We start from the raw sequence: 17,579 nt of genomic DNA on the forward strand, positions 1-17,579 counted from the left end.
TCCGGGAGAAGGTCTTTTGGCAATATGAACATTCATGTGGTTTCTCTCCAGTATGAATACGTATGTGCTGCTTTAAGTGACCCTTCTGGGAAAAGCTCTTTCGACAATGTGAACATTCATAAGGCTTCTCTCTAGTATGAACAGTAATGTGCTTTACTAATGTACCCTTCTCAGAAAAGGTCTTTGGGCAATGTGAACATTCATATGGCTTCTCTCCAGTATGAACCATCAGGTGATGCACTAAAGTATCCCTTTGGGAGAAGGTCTTTTGGCAATGAGAACATTCATATGGCTTCTCTCCTGTATGAACTCTCATGTGCTTCATTAAACTACTCTTACAGGAGAAGGTCTTTGGGCACTGTGAACACCTGAATTGCTTTTCTCCTGTATGAACAGTCATGTGCAGCACTAAATTTCTCTTCCACAAGAAAGTCTTTTGGCAATGTGAGCATTCAAACTGCTTTTCTCTTTTATGAATATTCAAGTGCTGTACTAAACTACCTATCCCAGAGAATGGCTTTTGGCAGTATGAACATTCATATGGCTTCTCTCCAGTATGAAAACTCATATGCTGCACTAAATTACTCTTCTGGGTGAAGGCCTTTTGGCAATGTGAACACTTGAATGGCTTCTCTCCTGTATGAACAGTCATGTGCTGTACTAAATTACTCTTCTTGGCAATGTGAACATTCATAAGACTTCTTTTCATTAGTATGAACTGCCATGTGCTTCACCAAGTTACTTCTCACAGATAAGATTTTTTGGCACAATGAACATTCAAATTGTTTCTCACCTGCATGAACTTCCATGTGCCTCTTAAGTTCACAGGGTTGGACAAAACTTTTCTCACACTGTGAACTCTTGAAAGATCTGTCATCCATGTGTGTGTCTTTATGTCCTTCCATGATAATATTCATCAAGATTTTTTGTTACACATGTGAACTTTCCACTTGTTTGCTCTCCATAATGCAATCTAGTATAATACCAACACTGCATAGCACAGCCACTGCCCTAATTAGCCTCATATGACCATTAAGTGTGGAATGCATGATTCCAGCTGGCATGATGAGTTGGATTTGCACCAGGTCGGTCAGAAGGGCACCAGTCTCATCCTAACCTCCTGCAGATCAACTATAGTGAAATGAACCATTCACAACCTGTATGTGGTGAAAAATACGATGGGCTCCAGTCTAAGATCTGCTGTCCAAAGAAAGGTCATTTAAGATTATGTCCTCTCCCTTCCTCATCTCTCACCTTCATATAAACACTACACCCTCCAAACTAGCCTTATCTGCTGGACAAGCCACGTACTGTCTATATTCCTCAATCTATTTTACATTTACACTTCCACAAATAAAAATTCAATGGTCTCTCTGCGTGCACATCTAAGTTGATAACTTGCTTTTTCACGTGTAACCAACCATGGTTGACAATAACTGACTCATATTTGGAACATTAACTCTAACTTAACTATATCTCAGGCCCTCCCTGCATATGCCAGTCTACAGTTGATACTGGGACATCTGGAAGATACACGACATACAAATGGTACTGATCAACAAAGATTATCAATTCAATTGCAATAATCTCACTTTGAAAAGAAATACATGAATCTTAAAAAAGTTATGAAATAAATCTCGATCTCAGAATAATGAAGAACGTGCCTTTACTGATCATCATCAACAAGTCTTGTCATATCAAAATGTAAATAATGACAGTGTTGATAAATATGAAAGCTCAACTGAAGTACAGTCATGTTCCTCCTCATTATGGAAAATCTTTTCCTGAGTTCTTTTTTAATCAATGTCCTTGATGTCAATATTTCATTTCTATTCTGCTGTCACTTCAGTATTGCTATCAATGTTGTTCCTACTGCCTCTATGGTTACCACTGCTATATACTCTTACTGTCACTGATGTTCTTCATATGCTTCTACTGCTGCTCCTCTCATAATAACATTCTTCATGACTGATTCTCCTTCTGTTGCTTGTATTTAGCTATAATTCTTGAATGGTGTTGTTGCAAGGTTCTTCCTACTACTAGAACTGTTATACATTATTCTTGTGGCAGCTTGTCATTCAGGAGAGTTTCAAGTCCCATATCACATTTTAGTGCTGAACACAGAAATCTGCCAAGTAGGGAGGAGTAAACATTCCCATTAAATGCCAACTGGTCAAGATGAAAGTTTTATACAACATGAATATTACATACCTAGGCGAGATCATCAGTATCAAGTGCTAACAATATATGGATCTCAAATCTCTGATGCATGATATCAGTATTATACAGGAAAGTGACCATTAACATCAGATTCTGCTGATAGGCAAATATAACATCTAACACCAACTGCATGAGAACTGTAAAGTCACATTTAAATATTACAAAGAGATGAGATCTTCAATCTTATAAGTTATAATGTTACACATATATAAATGCCTTAACACAGAGAGTTGATAATATATAGAAACCATATCAAACACATAACATTAACTGTAGTTAATGTTAGTTTGAGTTTGAGTTGCCAAGGCTACATGTAGATCAGACCCGTAACATCAAATGCTTATGGCACAAAGGTCAAACCCAAATGACGAATGCTTATGATACATATGTTGGTAATATTAACAACTACTTTCAACATTTACAAAGTTTAAAACCTTGACATCATATGGTGAAAAAATATTTGAAGATGAGATCCTTAAGTTTATGCATTAAGACACAGACATTGAAATCTTTACAGGAGTACATAATGATATATATAGAGAGGTCACTTAATAGGTCTACAGGTTTAGACCTTATAATCAAGGCCCAATTTCCATGAGAGTTCCAGTGTTATCCAGGGCCTTTCTAAAGGCTCGTGCAGTCCAAAGCTGCACTACTTCCGGTGGCAAGTATTTGTAAACTCCTCTGAAGTGAGTTCTTTGTGAGATTATACTCCCAGTGATACAGTCTTGACAAAGGTGACTTTTCATCTGTAGTGTAACCTCAAGCAGACAAATTCCATTAATGCCTAATAAAGTCAATATGTCCCTGTTTGCAATTTCCAGTGTCAGCAAAGTAGTACCAAGTGCAAATCAGTAGAGGCTCTCATTTGCTCACATCAATTCTCTAGTTGTCACGTTTAATGCAACAAAAACACAGCCACCTAACCACAACAAGGCTCCACAAACCTTTCTGCAGTTTCCCTGGCTGCTTCATATACCCTGGTTCAGTCCAATGACAGCAAACTGTCCTATGTATACCACATCACTCTAATTCAGTTTATTCCATGCATGCCTATTAACCTCCTGCCTCTTTAAGCCCTAAGCACTCAGTACAGATGCTCCCCAACATATGACCTATGTGACAAACGACTTGAAAAAATATATAAATTAAATAGATATCCATGAATATGAAAATTACACTTGGTCATACGTCCGCTAGTGCTAACGGCTCCATGCTTACGAAAGTGAATGTCAATCTTGGCATTGTGTACATAACAGAATCTCTCAGTTCCCTCTCTCAGCTACCATTCAGTAAGTGCGCATTATTCAAGTAAATCTAACAAATTTTTGTGCTGGATTAAGCCATATTTGTATTAAATCCCTAAGAAAACGACAACCAAGACGAAAAACGCCATCACAATTTGATAGATCTAGCAAGAAACTAAAGATGAACTTCGATTTGGAATTGAAAATGAAAGTAATCACCCAATATGAAGGAAGGAAATAAGTTAATATGACTGCATGTGATCTACAGTTGTCCCAATTGATGGTCTCCACAATCTTAAAGGGAAAAAAATACATGAAACAGTGCTAGAGGGATGTCTGATCACCATCTTGCGAAGGTGAAGATTTCTAGAGGCTTTCAAAAAAGAAGAGAGAATGTTGGGGAGAAGAGTGGTGAGAGCAAGTGAGCTTAGAAAGGAGACTTGTGTGAGGGAGTAACGGGAGATATTGAGTGTAGAATGGCAAAAGGTGAGAGTAAATGACGTGAGGGGAGTGGGTGAGGAATGGGATGTATTTAGGGAAGCAGTGATGGCTTGTGCAAAAGATGCCTGTAGTATGAGAAAGGTGGGAGGTGGGCAGATTAGAAAGGGTAATGAGCGTTGGGATGAAGTAAGATTGTTAGTGAAAGAGAAGAGAGAGGCGTTTGGACGATATCTGCAAGAAGTAGTGCAATTGACAGGGAGATGTATAAAAGAAAGTGGCAAGAGGTCAAGGGAAAGGTGCCAGAGTTGAAAAAGAAGGCAAATGAGAGTTGGGGTGAGAGAATATCATTAAATTTTAGAGAGAATAATAAGATGCTTTGAAAGGAGGTAAATAATGTGCGTAAGACAAGAGAACAAATTGGAACATTGGTGAAGGGAGCAAGTGAGGAAGTGATAACAGATAGTGATGGAGTGAGAAGGTGATGGAGAGAGTATCTTGAAGGTTTGCTGATGTGTTTGATGATAGAAAGGCAGATATATGGTTATTTGGTCGGGGTGTTGTACAAAGTGAGAGGGACAGGGAGAATGATTTGGTGAAGAGAGAAGAGGCAGTTAAATCTTTGCAGAAGATGAAATCCATCAAGGCAGTAGGTTTAGATGGTATTGCAGTGGAATTTGTCAAAAAAGGGGTGACTGTGTTGCTGATTGGTTAAAGAATGTATGGACCATGGTGAAGTGCCTGAGGATTGGTGGAATGCATGCATAGTGCCAATGTTCAAAGGCAAAGGGGATAAAGGTTAGTGTTCAAATTACAGAGGCATAAGTTAGTTGAGTATTCCTGAGAAATTATATGGGACAGTATTGATTGAGAGGGTGAAAGCATGTACAGAGCATGAGAATGGGGAAGAGCAGTGTGGTTTCAGAAGTGGTAGGAGATGTACGGATCAGGTGTTTCCTTTGAAGGATTTATGCGAGAATTACTTAGAAAAACAAATAGATTTGTAAACAGCATTTGGATCTGGAGATGGCATATGATAGGGTTCATAAAGATGCTTCATGGATGGTTTTAAGAGTATATGATGTGATAGGTAAGTTACCAGGAGCAGTGAAAAGTTTCTACCAAGGATGTAAGGCATGTGTACGAATAGGAAGAGAGGAGAGTGATTGGCTACTATCAAATATTGGTCTGCGGCAGGGGTGTGTGATATCTCCATGGTTGTTTAATTTGTTTATGGACGAGTTTTGGAGAGAGGGACGAATATGCAGTCTGTTGTGGATGAGAGACCTTGGGAAGTGAGTCAGTTGTTGTTCGCTGATGATACAGCGCTGGTGGCTGATTCATGTGAGAAACTGCAGAAGCTGGTGACTGAGTTTGGTAAAGTGTGTGAAAAAAGAAAGTTAAGAGTAAATGTGAATAAGAGCAAGGTTATTAGGTACAGTTGGGTTGAGGGTCAAGTCAATTGGGAGGTTAGTTTGAATGGAGAGAAACTGGAGGAAGTAAAGTGTTTTAGATATCTGGAAGTGGATCTGGCAGCAGATGGAACCATGGAAGTGGAAGTGAATCATAGGGTGGGGGAGGGGGCAAAAATTCTGGGAGCGTTGAAGAATGTTTGGAAGTCGAGAACATTATCTCGGAAAGCAAAAATGGGTATATTTGAAGGAATAGTGGTTCCAACAATGTTGTATGGTTGTGAGGCATGGGCTATGGATAGAGGTGTGTGCAGGAGGGTGGATGTGCTGGAAATGAGCGACGAAGCAAAATAAATAAATAAAAAAAATATATATATATTATATCTATTATACTTTGTCGCTGTCTCCCATGTTAGCGAGGTAGCATAAGGAAACAGACAAAAGAATGGCCCAACCCACCCACATACACATGTATATACATACACGTCCAAACACGCACATATACATACATATACATATATATACACACACAGACATATACATATATTCACATGTACATAATTCATACTGTCTGCCTTTATTCATTCCCATGCCACCCTGCCACACATGAAATAACAACCCTTCCCACCACATTCGTTCACACTCAGTCTCTAGCTCTCATGTATAATGTACCGAAACCAAAGCTCCCTTTCCATATCCAGGCCCCACAGAACTTTCCATGGTTTACCCGACGCTTCACATACCCTGGTTCAATCCACTGACAACACATCAACCCCGGTATACCACATCGCTCCAATTCACTCTATTCCTTGCATGCCTTTCACCCTCCTGCATGTTCAGGCCCTGATCACTCAAAATCTTTTTCACTCCATCATTCCACCTCCAATTTGGTCTCCCACTTCTCCTCATTCCCTCCACCTCTGACACATATATCCTCTTGGTCAATCTTACCTCACTCATTCTCTCCATGTGACAAAACCATCTCAAAACACCCTCTTCTGCTCTCTCAACCACACTCTTTTTATTACCACACATCACTCTTACCATTTCATTACTTACTCGATCAAACCACCTCACACCACATATGGTCCTCAAACATCTCATTTCCAGCACATCCACCCTCCTCCGTACAACTCTATCAATAGCCCATGCCTTGCAACCATATAACATTGTTGGAACCACTATTCCTTCAAACATACCCATTTTTGCTTTCCGAGATAATGTTCTCGACTTCCATACATTCTTCAACGCTCCCAGAACTTTCACCCCCTCCCCCACCCTATGATTCACTTCCGCTTCCATAGTTCCATCCGCTGCCAAATCCACTCCCAGATATCTAAAACACTTCACTTCCTCCAGTTTTTCTCCATTTCCATATATACATGGGAAAAAGAATACTTCCCACGCATTCCTCATGTGTCATAGAAGGCAACTAAAGGGGACAGGAGTGGGGGCTAGAAACACTCCCCTCCTTGTATTTTAACTTACTAAAAGGGGAAACAGAAGAAGGAGTCACGCGGGGAGTGCTCATCCTCCTTGAAGGCTCAGATTGGGGTGTCTAAATGTGTGTGGATGTAACCAAGATGAGAAAAAGGAGAGATAGGTAGTATGTTTCAGGAAAGGAATCTAGATGTTTTGGCTCTGAGAGAAATGAAGCTCAAGGGTAAAGGGGAAGAGTGGTTTGGGAATGTTTTGAGAGTAAAGTCAGGAGTTAGTGAGAGGACAAGAGCAAGGGCATGAGTAGCACTACTCGTGAAACAGGAGTAATGGGAGTATGTGAAACAGAGTAAGAAAGTAAACTCTAGATTGATATGGGTAAAACTGAAAGTGGATTGAGAGATATGGGTGATTATTGGCGCATATGCATCTAGGCATGAGAAGAAAGATCATGACAGGCAAGTGTTTTGGGAGCAGCTGAGTGAGTGTGTTAGTAGTTTTGATGCACGAGACTGGGTTATAGTGATGGGTGATTTGAATGCAAAAGTGAGTAATGTGAGAGTTGAGAGAATAATTGTTGTATAAGGGGTGTTCAGTGCTGTAAATGAAATGGTGAAGAGCTTGTATATTTGTATTGAAAAAGAACTGGTGATTGGTAATACCTCGTTTAAAAAGAGAGATTTACATAAGTATACGTATGTAAGTAGGAGAGATGGCCAGAGAGCGTTACTGGATTACATGTTAATTGATAGGTGTGCAAACGAGAGACTTTTGGATGTTAATGTGCTGAGAGGTGCAACTGGAGGGATGTCTGATCATTATCTTGTGGAGGCGAAGGTGACGATTTGTAGAGATTTTCAGTAAAGAAAAGAGAATGTTGGGGAGAACAGAGTTGTGAGAGTAAGTGAGCTTGGGAAGGAGACTTGTGTGAGGAAGTACCATGAGAGACTGAGTGCAGAATGGAAAAAGGGTGAGAGCAAAGGATGTAAGGGGAGTAGGGAAGAATGGGATGTATTTAGGGAAGCAGTGATGGCTTGCACAAAAGATGCTTGTAGCATGAGAAGCATGGGAGGTGAGCAGATTAGAAAGGATACTGAGTGGTGGGATGAAGAAGTAAGACTATTAGTAAAAGAGAAGAGAGAGGCACTTGGATGATTTTTGCAGGGAAATAGTGCAAATGACAGGAAGATGTATAAAAGGAAGAGGCAGGAGGTCAAGAGAAAGTTGCAAGAGGTGAAAAAGAGGGTAAATGAGTGTTGGGGTGAGAGAGTACCATTAAACTTTAGGGAGAATAAAGAGACATTTTGAAAGGAGGTAAATAAAGTGCATAAGACAAGAGAACAAATCGGAACCACGGTGAAGGGGGATAATGGGGAGGTAATAACAAGTAGTGGCGATGTGAGGAGATTCAGTGAGTATTTTGAAGGTTTGTTGAATGTTTTTGATGATAAGTGTGGCAGATCTAAGGCATTTTGGTCAAGGTGGTTTACGAAGTGAGAGGGTCAGAGAATGATTTGGTAAACAGAAAAGAGGTAGTGAAAGCTTTTGCAGAAAAGGAAAGCCGGCAAGGCGGCTGGTTTGGATAGTATTGCAGTGGAATATATTCAAAAAGGGGGTGACTGTGTTGTTGACTGGTTGCTGAGGATATTCAATGTATGTATGGCTCATGGTGAATTGCCTGAGGATTGGTGGAATGCATGCACAGTGCCATTGTATAAAGGCAAAGGGGATAAAGGTGAGAGTTCAAGTTACAGAGGTTTGTTGAGCATTCCTGGGAAATTATATGGGAGGGTATTGATTGAGAGGGTGAAGGCATGTACAGAGCATCAGATTGGGGAAGAGCAGTGTGGTTTCAGAAGTGGTAGAGGATGCGTGGATCAGGTGTTTGCTTTGAAGAATGCATGCGAGAAATTCTTAGAAAAGCAAATGGACTTGTATGTAGCATTTATGATCTGGAGAAGGCATATGATAGAGTTCATAAAGATGCTCTGTGGAAGGTACTTAGAATATATGGTGTGGGAGGCAAGTTGCTAGAAGCAGTGAAAAGTTTTTATTGAGGATGTAAGGCATGTGTATGAGTAGGAAGAGAGGAAAGTGATTTGTTCTCAGTGAATGTCGGTTTGCAGCAGGGGTGTGTGACGTCTCCATGGTTGTTTAATCTTCTTATGGATGAGGTTCTTAGGGATGAGAATGTAAGAGTTTTGGAGAGAAGGGGCAAGTATGCAGACTGTTGTGGATGAGAGGTCTTGGGAAAAGTCAGTTGTTGTTCGCTGATGATACAGCGCTGGTGGTTGATTCGGGTGAGAAACTGCAGAAGCTGATGACTGATTTTGGTAAAGTGTGTGAAAGAAGAAAGTTGAGAGGAAATGTGAATAAGAGCAAGGTTATTAGGTACAGTAGGGTTGTGGGACAAGTTAACTGGGAGGTAAGTTTGAATGGAGAAAAAGTGGAGGAAGTGAAGTGTTTTAGATATCTGGGAGTGGATTTGGCAGCAGATGGAACCATGGAAGCAGAAGTGAATCATAGGGTGGGAAAGGGGGTGAAAGTTTCAGGACCGTTGAAAAATGTGTGGAAGTCCGGAAGGTTATCTTGGAAAGCAAAAATGGGTATGTTTGAAGGAATAGTGGTTCCAACAATGTTATATGGTTGTGAGGCGTGGGCTATAGATAAAGTTGCGCAGAGGAGGGTGGATGTGCTGGAAATGTAATGTTTGAGGACAATATGTGGTGTGAGGTGGGTTAATGGAGTAAGTAATGAAAGGGTAAGAGACATGTGTGGTAATAAAAAGAGTGTGGTTGAAAGAGAAGAGGGTGTTTTGAAATGGTTTGGTCACATGGAGAGAATGAGTGAGGAAAGATTGACAAAGAGGATACATGCTCTTATTCACATCTACTCTCAGCATTCTTCTTTCACACACTTTACCAAACTCAGTCACCAGCTTCTGCAGTTTCTTACCTGAATCAGCCACCAGTGCTGTATCATCAGCGAACAACAACTGACTAACCTCCTAAGCTCTTTCATCCACAACAGACTGCATACTTGCCCCTCTCTCCAAAATTCTTGCATTCACCTCCCTAACAACCCATCCATAAACAATTTAAACAACCATGGAGACATCACGCACCCCTGCCACAAAACAACATTCACTGAGAACCAATCACTTTCCTGTCTTCCTCGTACACATGCCTTACATCCTCGATAAAAGCTTTTCAATGCTTCTAAAAACTTGCCTCCCACACCATATATTCTTAATACCTCCCATAGACATCTCTATCAACTCTATCATATGCCTTCTCCAGATTCATAAATGCTACATACAAATCCATTTGCTTTTCTAAGTATTTCTCACATACATACTTCAAAACAAACACCTGATCCACACATCCTCTACCACTTCTGAAACCACACTGCTCTTCCCCAATCTGATGCTCTGTACATGCCTTCACCCTCTTAATCAATACCCTCCCATATAATTTCCAAGGTATACTCAACAAACTTATACCTCTGTAATTTAAGTACTCACTTTTATCCCCTTTGCCTTTGTACAATGGCACTATGCAAGCATTCTGCCAATCCTCAGGCATCTCACCATGAGTCATACATACATTAAATAACCTTACCAACCAGTCAACACTGCAGTCACCCCCTATTTTAATAAATTCCACTGCAATACCATCCAAACCAGCTGCCTTGCCAGCTTTCATCTTCCACAAATCTTTTACTACCTCTTCTCTGTTTACCAAATCATTTTCCCAACCTCTCTCACTTTGCACACCACCTCGACCAAAACACCCTATATCTGCCACTCTATCATCAAACACATTCAACAAACCTTCAAAATACTCACTCCATCTCCTTCTCACATCTTCACTACTTGTTATCACCTCCCCATTAGCCCCCTTCACTGATGGTCCCATTTGTTCCCTTGTCTTACGCACTTTATTTACCTCCTTCCAAAACATCTTTTTATTCTCCCTAAAATTTAATGATACTCTTTCACCCCAACTCTCATTTGCCCTCTTTTTCACCTCTTACACCTTTCTTTTGACCTGCCTCTTTCTTTTATACATCTCCTAGTCATTTGCATTATTTCCCTGCAAAAATCGTCCAAATGCCTCTCTCTTCTCTTTCTCTAATAACCTTACTTCTTCATCCCAACACTTGCTACCGTTTCTAATCTGCCCACCTCCCACGCTTCTCATGCCACAAGCATCTTTTATGCAAGCCATCACTGCCTCCCTAAATACATCCCATTCCTCCCCCACTCCCCTTACCTCCTTTGTTCTCACCTTTTTCCATTCTGTACTCAGTCTCTCCTGGTACTTCCTCACACAAGTCTCCTTCCCAAGCTCACTTACTCTCACCACTCTCTTCACCCCAACATTCTCTCTTATTTTCTGAAAACCTCTACAAAATCTTCACCTTCACCTCCACAAGATAAAGATCAGACATCCCTCCAGTTGCACCTCTCAGCACATTAACATCCAAAAGTCTCTCTTTTGCATGCCTATCAACTGACATGTAATCTAATAATGCTCTCTGACCATTTCTCCTACTTACATATGTATACTTATGTATATCTCTCTTTTTAAACCAGGTATTCCCAATCACCACTCCTTTTTCAGCACACAAATGTACAAGCTCTTCAACATTTCCATTTACAACACTGAACACCCCATGTACACCAATTATTCCCTCAACTGCCACATTACTCACCTTTGCATTCAAATCACCCATCACCATAACCCGGTCTCGTGCATCAAAACTACTACTAACACGCTCACTCAGCTGCTCCCAAAACACTTGCCTCTCATGATCTTTCTTCTCATGTCCAGGTGCATTTTTTTTTTTTTTTTTTTTATACTTTGTCGCTGTCTCCCGCGTTTGCGAGGTAGCGCAAGGAAACAGACGAAAGAAATGGCCCAACCCCCCCCCCATACACATGTATATACATACGTCCACACACGCAAATATACATACCTACACAGCTTTCCATGGTTTACCCCAGACGCTTCACATGCCTTGATTCAATCCACTGACAGCACGTCAACCCCGGTATACCACATCGCTCCAAATCACTCTATTCCTTGCCCTCCTTTCACCCTCCTGCATGTTCAGGCCCCGATCACACAAAATCTTTTTCACTCCATCTTTCCACCTCCAATTTGGTCTCCCTCTTCTCCTCGTTCCCTCCACCTCCGACACATATATCCTCTTGGTCAATCTTTCCTCACTCATTCTCTCCATGTGCCCAAACCACTTCAAAACACCCTCTTCTGCTCTCTCAACCACGCTCTTTTTATTTCCACACATCTCTCTTACCCTTACGTTACTCACTCGATCAAACCACCTCACACCACACATTGTCCTCAAACATCTCATTTCCAGCACATCCATCCTCCTGCGCACAACTCTATCCATAGCCCACGCCTCGCAACCATACAACATTGTTGGAACCACTATTCCTTCAAACATACCCATTTTTGCTTTCCGAGATAATGTTCTCGACTTCCACACATTCTTCAAGGCCCCCAGAATTTTCGCCCCCTCCCCCACCCTATGATCCACTTCCGCTTCCATGGTTCCATCTGCTGCCAGATCCACTCCCAGATATCTAAAACACTTCACTTCCTCCAGTTTTTCTCCATTCAAACTCACCTCCCAATTGACTTGACCCTCAACCCTACTGTACCTAATAACCTTGCTCTTATTCACATTTACTCTTAACTTTCTTCTTCCACACACTTTACCAAACTCAGTCACCAGCTTCTGCAGTTTCTCACATGAATCAGCCACCAGCGCTGTATCATCAGCGAACAACAACTGACTCACTTCCCAAGCTCTCTCATCCCCAACAGACTTCATACTTGCCCCTCTTTCCAAAACTCTTGCATTTACCTCCCTAACAACCCCATCCATAAACAAATTAAACAACCATGGAGACATCACACACCCCTGCCGCAAACCTACATTCACTGAGAACCAATCACTTTCCTCTCTTCCTACACGTACACATGCCTTACATCCTCGATAAAAACTTTTCACTGCTTCTAACAACTTTCCTCCCACACCATATATTCTTAATACCTTCCACAGAGCATCTCTATCAACTCTATCATATGCCTTCTCCAGATCCATAAATGCTACATACAAATCCATTTGCTTTTCTAAGTATTTCTCACATACATTCTTCAAAGCAAACACCTGATCCACACATCCTCTACCACTTCTGAAACCACACTGCTCTTCCGCAATCTGATGCTCTGTACATGCCTTCACCCTCTCAATCAATACCCTCCCATATAATTTACCAGGAATACTTAACAAACTTATACCTCTGTAATTTGAGCACTCACTCTTATCCCCTTTGCCTTTGTACAATGGCACTATGCACGCATTCCGCCAATCCTCAGGCACCTCACCATGAGTCATACATACATTAAATAACCTTACCAACCAGTCAACAATATAGTCACCCCCTTTTTTAATAAATTCCACTGCAATACCATCCAAACCTGCTGCCTTGCTGGCTTTCATCTTCCGCAAAGCTTTCACTACCTCTTCTCTGTTTACCAAATCATTTTCCCTAACCCTCTCACTTTGCACACCACCTCGACCAAAACACCCTATATCTGCCACTCTATCATCAAACACATTCAACAAACCTTCAAAATACTCACTCCATCTCCTTCTCACATCACCACTACTTGTTATCACCTCCCCATTTGCGCCCTTCACTGAAGTTCCCATTTGCTCCCTTGTCTTACGCACTTTATTTACCTCCTTCCAGAACATCTTTTTATTCTCCCTAAAATTTAATGATACTCTCTCACCCCAACTCTCATTTGCCCTTTTTTTCACCTCTTGCACCTTTCTCTTGACCTCCTGTCTCTTTCTTTTATACATCTCCCACTCAATTGCATTTTTTCCCTGCAAAAATCGTCCAAATGCCTCTCTCTTCTCTTTCACTAATACTCTTACTTCTTCATCCCACCACTCACTACCCTTTCTAATCAACCCACCTCCCACTCTTCTCATGCCACAAGCATCTTTTGCGCAATCCATCACTGATTCCCTAAATACATCCCATTCCTCCCCCACTCCCCTTGCTTCCATTGTTCTCACCTTTTTCCATTCTGTACTCAGTCTCTCCTGGTACTTCCTCACACAGGTCTCCTTCTCAAGCTCACTTACTCTCACCACCCTCTTCACCCCAACATTCACTCTTCTTTTCTGAAAACCCATACAGATCTTCACCTTAGCCTCCACAAGATAATGATCAGACATCCCTCCAGTTGCACCTCTCAGCACATTAACATCCAAAAGTCTCTCTTTCGCACGCCTGTCAATTAACACGTAATCCAATAACGCTCTCTGGCCATCTCTCCTACTTACATAAGTATACTTATGTATATCTCGCTTTTTAAACCAGGTATTCCCAATCATCAGTCCTTTTTCAGCACATAAATCTACAAGCTCTTCACCATTTCCATTTACAACACTGAACACCCCATGTATACCAATTATTCCCTCAACTGCCACATTACTCACCTTTGCATTCAAATCACCCATCACTATAACCCCAGTATACCACATATATTATTGGTGCATATGCACCAATAATCACCCATCTCTCTCCATCCACTTTCAGTTCTACCCATATCAATCTACCCAAGTTTACTTTCTTACACCCTATCACATACTCCCACCACTCCTGTTTCAGAAGTGTTAATCCTTCCCTTACTCTTGTCATCTTACTAACCCCTGACTTTACTCCCAAGACATTCCCAAACCACTCTTCCCCTTTACCCTTGAGCTTTGTTACATCATATCATCCCTGGGGATAGGTGAGAAAGAATACTTCCCACATATTCCCTGCGTGTTGTAGAAGGTGACTGAAAGGGGAGGGAGCAGGGGCTGGAAATCCTCCCCTCTCCTTTTTGGTTTTCCAAAAGAGGACCAGAGAAGGGGGCTAAGTGAGGAAAAATGTGTGAAAGAAAACTTTAAGAGTAAATGTGAATAAGAGCAAGGTTATTTGGTTTAATAGGATTGAGGGACAAGTTAATTGGGACTAAGTTTGAATGGAGAAAAATTGGAGGAAATTAAGTCTTTTAGATATCTAGGAGTGGACTTAGCAGCGAATGGAACCATGGAAGTGGAAATGAATTACAGGGTGGGGGAAGAGGCGAACGTTCTGGAGTGATGAAGAATGTGTGGAAGGAGAAAACGTTATCTCAGAGAGCAAAAATGGGTATGTTTGAAGGAATAGTGGTTCCAACAATGTTAAACAGTTGTGAAGTGTGGGCTATAGATAGGGTTGTGCAGAGAAGGGTGGGTGTGTTGGAAATGTAATGTTTGAGGACAATATGTGGTGTGAGGTGGTTTGATGGAGTAAGTAATGAAAGGGTAAGAGAGATGTGTGGTAATAAAAAGAGTGTGGTTGAGAGAGCAGAAGAGGGTGTGTTGAAATGGTTTGGACATATGGAGAGAATGAGTGAAGAAAGATTGACAAAGAGGATATATGTGTCAGAGGCGGAGGGAGCACGGAGAAGTGGAAGACCAACCTGGAGGTGGAAGGATGGAGTGAAAAAGATTTTGAGCCATCGGAGGGTGAAAGATGTACAAGGAAAAGTGAATTGGAATAATGTGGTATACTGGGGTCTACCACTGGACAAGGGCATGTGAAGCATCTGGGGTAAATCATGGTAAGGTCTGTGGGCCTGGATTTGGATAAGGACCTGTGGTTTCGGTGCATTACTTATGACAGCTAGAGACTGTCAACAAATTGGGCCTTTTTGTCTGTTTTCCTGGTGCTACCTCGTTGAAGCAGGGGATATTGATGTTGTTTTCCTGTGGGATGGGGTAGCGACAGGAATGGACGAAGGGAAGCAAGTATGAATATGTTCATGTGTATGTATGTAATGTCTGTGTATGTACATGTATGTATATGTTGATATGTATATGTATAAATATGTGCGTAGTGGGCGTTTATGTACATATATGTGTATATGAGTGGATGGGCCATTCTTCGTCTGTTTCCAGGCACTACCTTGCTGATGCAGGAAACAGTAATTATGTATAATAATAATGATAAAATATGTAGCGTTAATGGGATGGCCTTGATTAGGGCCTCAGCTGCCTATGATGTCTCAGCTAACATAAAAAAATATATATCTAAAAAAGGAGTAGCACTATTCCTGAAGCAAGAGTTGTGGGAGTGCAGAAGTTGTGGGAGTGTGAGATAGTGTGTAATAAAGTTTATTCAAGATTGGTGTTGGTGAAAATAAAAGTGGATGGCAAAAAATGAGTGATTATTAGTGCTTATGCATCTGGTCATGAGAAGACACATCATGTGAGGCAGGTGTTCTGGATGTAACAGAGTAAGTGTGTCTGCAGTTTTGATGTGTATGATCGGGTATTAGTGACAAGTGATTTAAATGCAAAGTTGAGTAATGTGGCAGTTGAGAGTATGATTGGGAGAAATGGGGTATTCAGAGTTATGAATAATAATGGTGAACAGCTAGTAGAGGTGTGTGCAGAAAGAGGACTGCTGATTGAGAATACCTGGTTTAAAATGAGGGACATAAACAAGTACATGTATGCGAGTATGCAAGATGGTCAATGCGCATTACTGGATTACATATCAAGTGATGGGCATGTAAAAGAGATACATTTTGTATGTAAATATGCTGATAGGGGCAGCTGTTGGAACGTCTGATCACTGCCTTGTGGAGGCAAAGGTGAAGATTTGTAGAGGTCTTTAGTAAACAATATCAGAGAGAAGAGAGTGGTGAGAGTAAGTGAGCTTGGAAAAGAAACTTGTGTGAAGAAATGTTAGCAGAGACTGAGTGCAGAATGGCAACAGGTGAGAGGAAGGGAAGCGGGTGAGCAGTACTGGCAATGTGCAAGAGAGGCATATCGCATGCAAAAGTTGGGAGATGAGCAGATTAGAAAGGGTAGCAAGTCATGGGATGATAAAGAAAAGATGCTCAAAAAAAGAAAAGTGCTTGGGCAGTACTTACTAGGAAGGAGTACAAATGACTGGGGGAAGTATAAGAGAATGTGACAGAAGTTCAAGAGGAAGGTGCAGGGGTTGAAAAAAAAAAAAAGGGCAACAAGAGCTGGGATGAGCAAGTATCAAAAAAATTTACAAAAACAAGATGTCTTGGAAGGAGGTAAATAATGTGAGAAAAAAAGACTAAATACTGACACATGAAGGTGGAAAAGGGGGGAAATGATAACAGCAGCAACAAAGTGAGTATTTTGAAGGACCAATTAATGTGTTTGATAATAGAATGGCACATGTAGGGTGTTTGGACGTAGAATGTTTGGATTAGGGCAATATGTAAAGTGAGAGAGTCATGAAGAGTGGTCTGATGAAGAAAGGTGAGGTAGTGAAAGCCTTCCATACAATAAAATGTGGTACAGTAGCTGGAGTGGACGGTAATGCACTTGAATATATCAATAAAGGAGGTGACTTCATTGTTGATTGGTTGGTAAGGATTTTCAATGTATGTATGTATGGATCATGGTGAGGTCCTTGAAATGCATGTATAATGCCACTCTATTAAGGCAAGGGGGATAAAGGTAAGTGTTCAAACTACAGAGGCATAAGTTTCTTGAGCATACTTGGTAACTTGTATGGGATGGCATTGATTGAGAGAGTGAAGGCATGAACAGAGCATCAGATGGGAGGAGCAATGTGGTTTCATAAGAGGCAGAGGATTTATGAAGCAGGTGTTTGTTTTAAAGAATATGTGTGAGAAATACTTGAAGAAACAGATGGATTTGTTTGAGGCATTTATGGATCTGGAGAAAGCATTTG

At 41.1% G+C, this 17,579-nt stretch overlaps 1 protein-coding gene across 9 annotated transcripts in view; it reads right to left on the reverse strand.

The window, feature by feature from the left end:
* The window catches only part of LOC139745788 (uncharacterized), an 80,183-nt gene that overhangs the window by 44,690 nt on the left and 17,914 nt on the right, over positions 1-17,579 (reverse strand). For 3 of the 9 annotated variants that reach the window (XM_071656334.1, XM_071656332.1, XM_071656328.1), the window contains one exon: positions 1,908-2,128. The exons of the other annotated variants lie outside the window; for them this stretch is intronic. The gene's annotated coding sequence lies outside the window, so the exon portion shown is untranslated. The remainder of the gene's footprint in view (positions 1-1,907; positions 2,129-17,579) is intronic. 9 annotated transcript variants of the gene reach the window in all.

The sequence above is a fragment of the Panulirus ornatus genome, chromosome 62, assembly GCF_036320965.1.
Source record: "Panulirus ornatus isolate Po-2019 chromosome 62, ASM3632096v1, whole genome shotgun sequence".
NCBI lineage: Eukaryota > Metazoa > Arthropoda > Malacostraca > Decapoda > Palinuridae > Panulirus > Panulirus ornatus.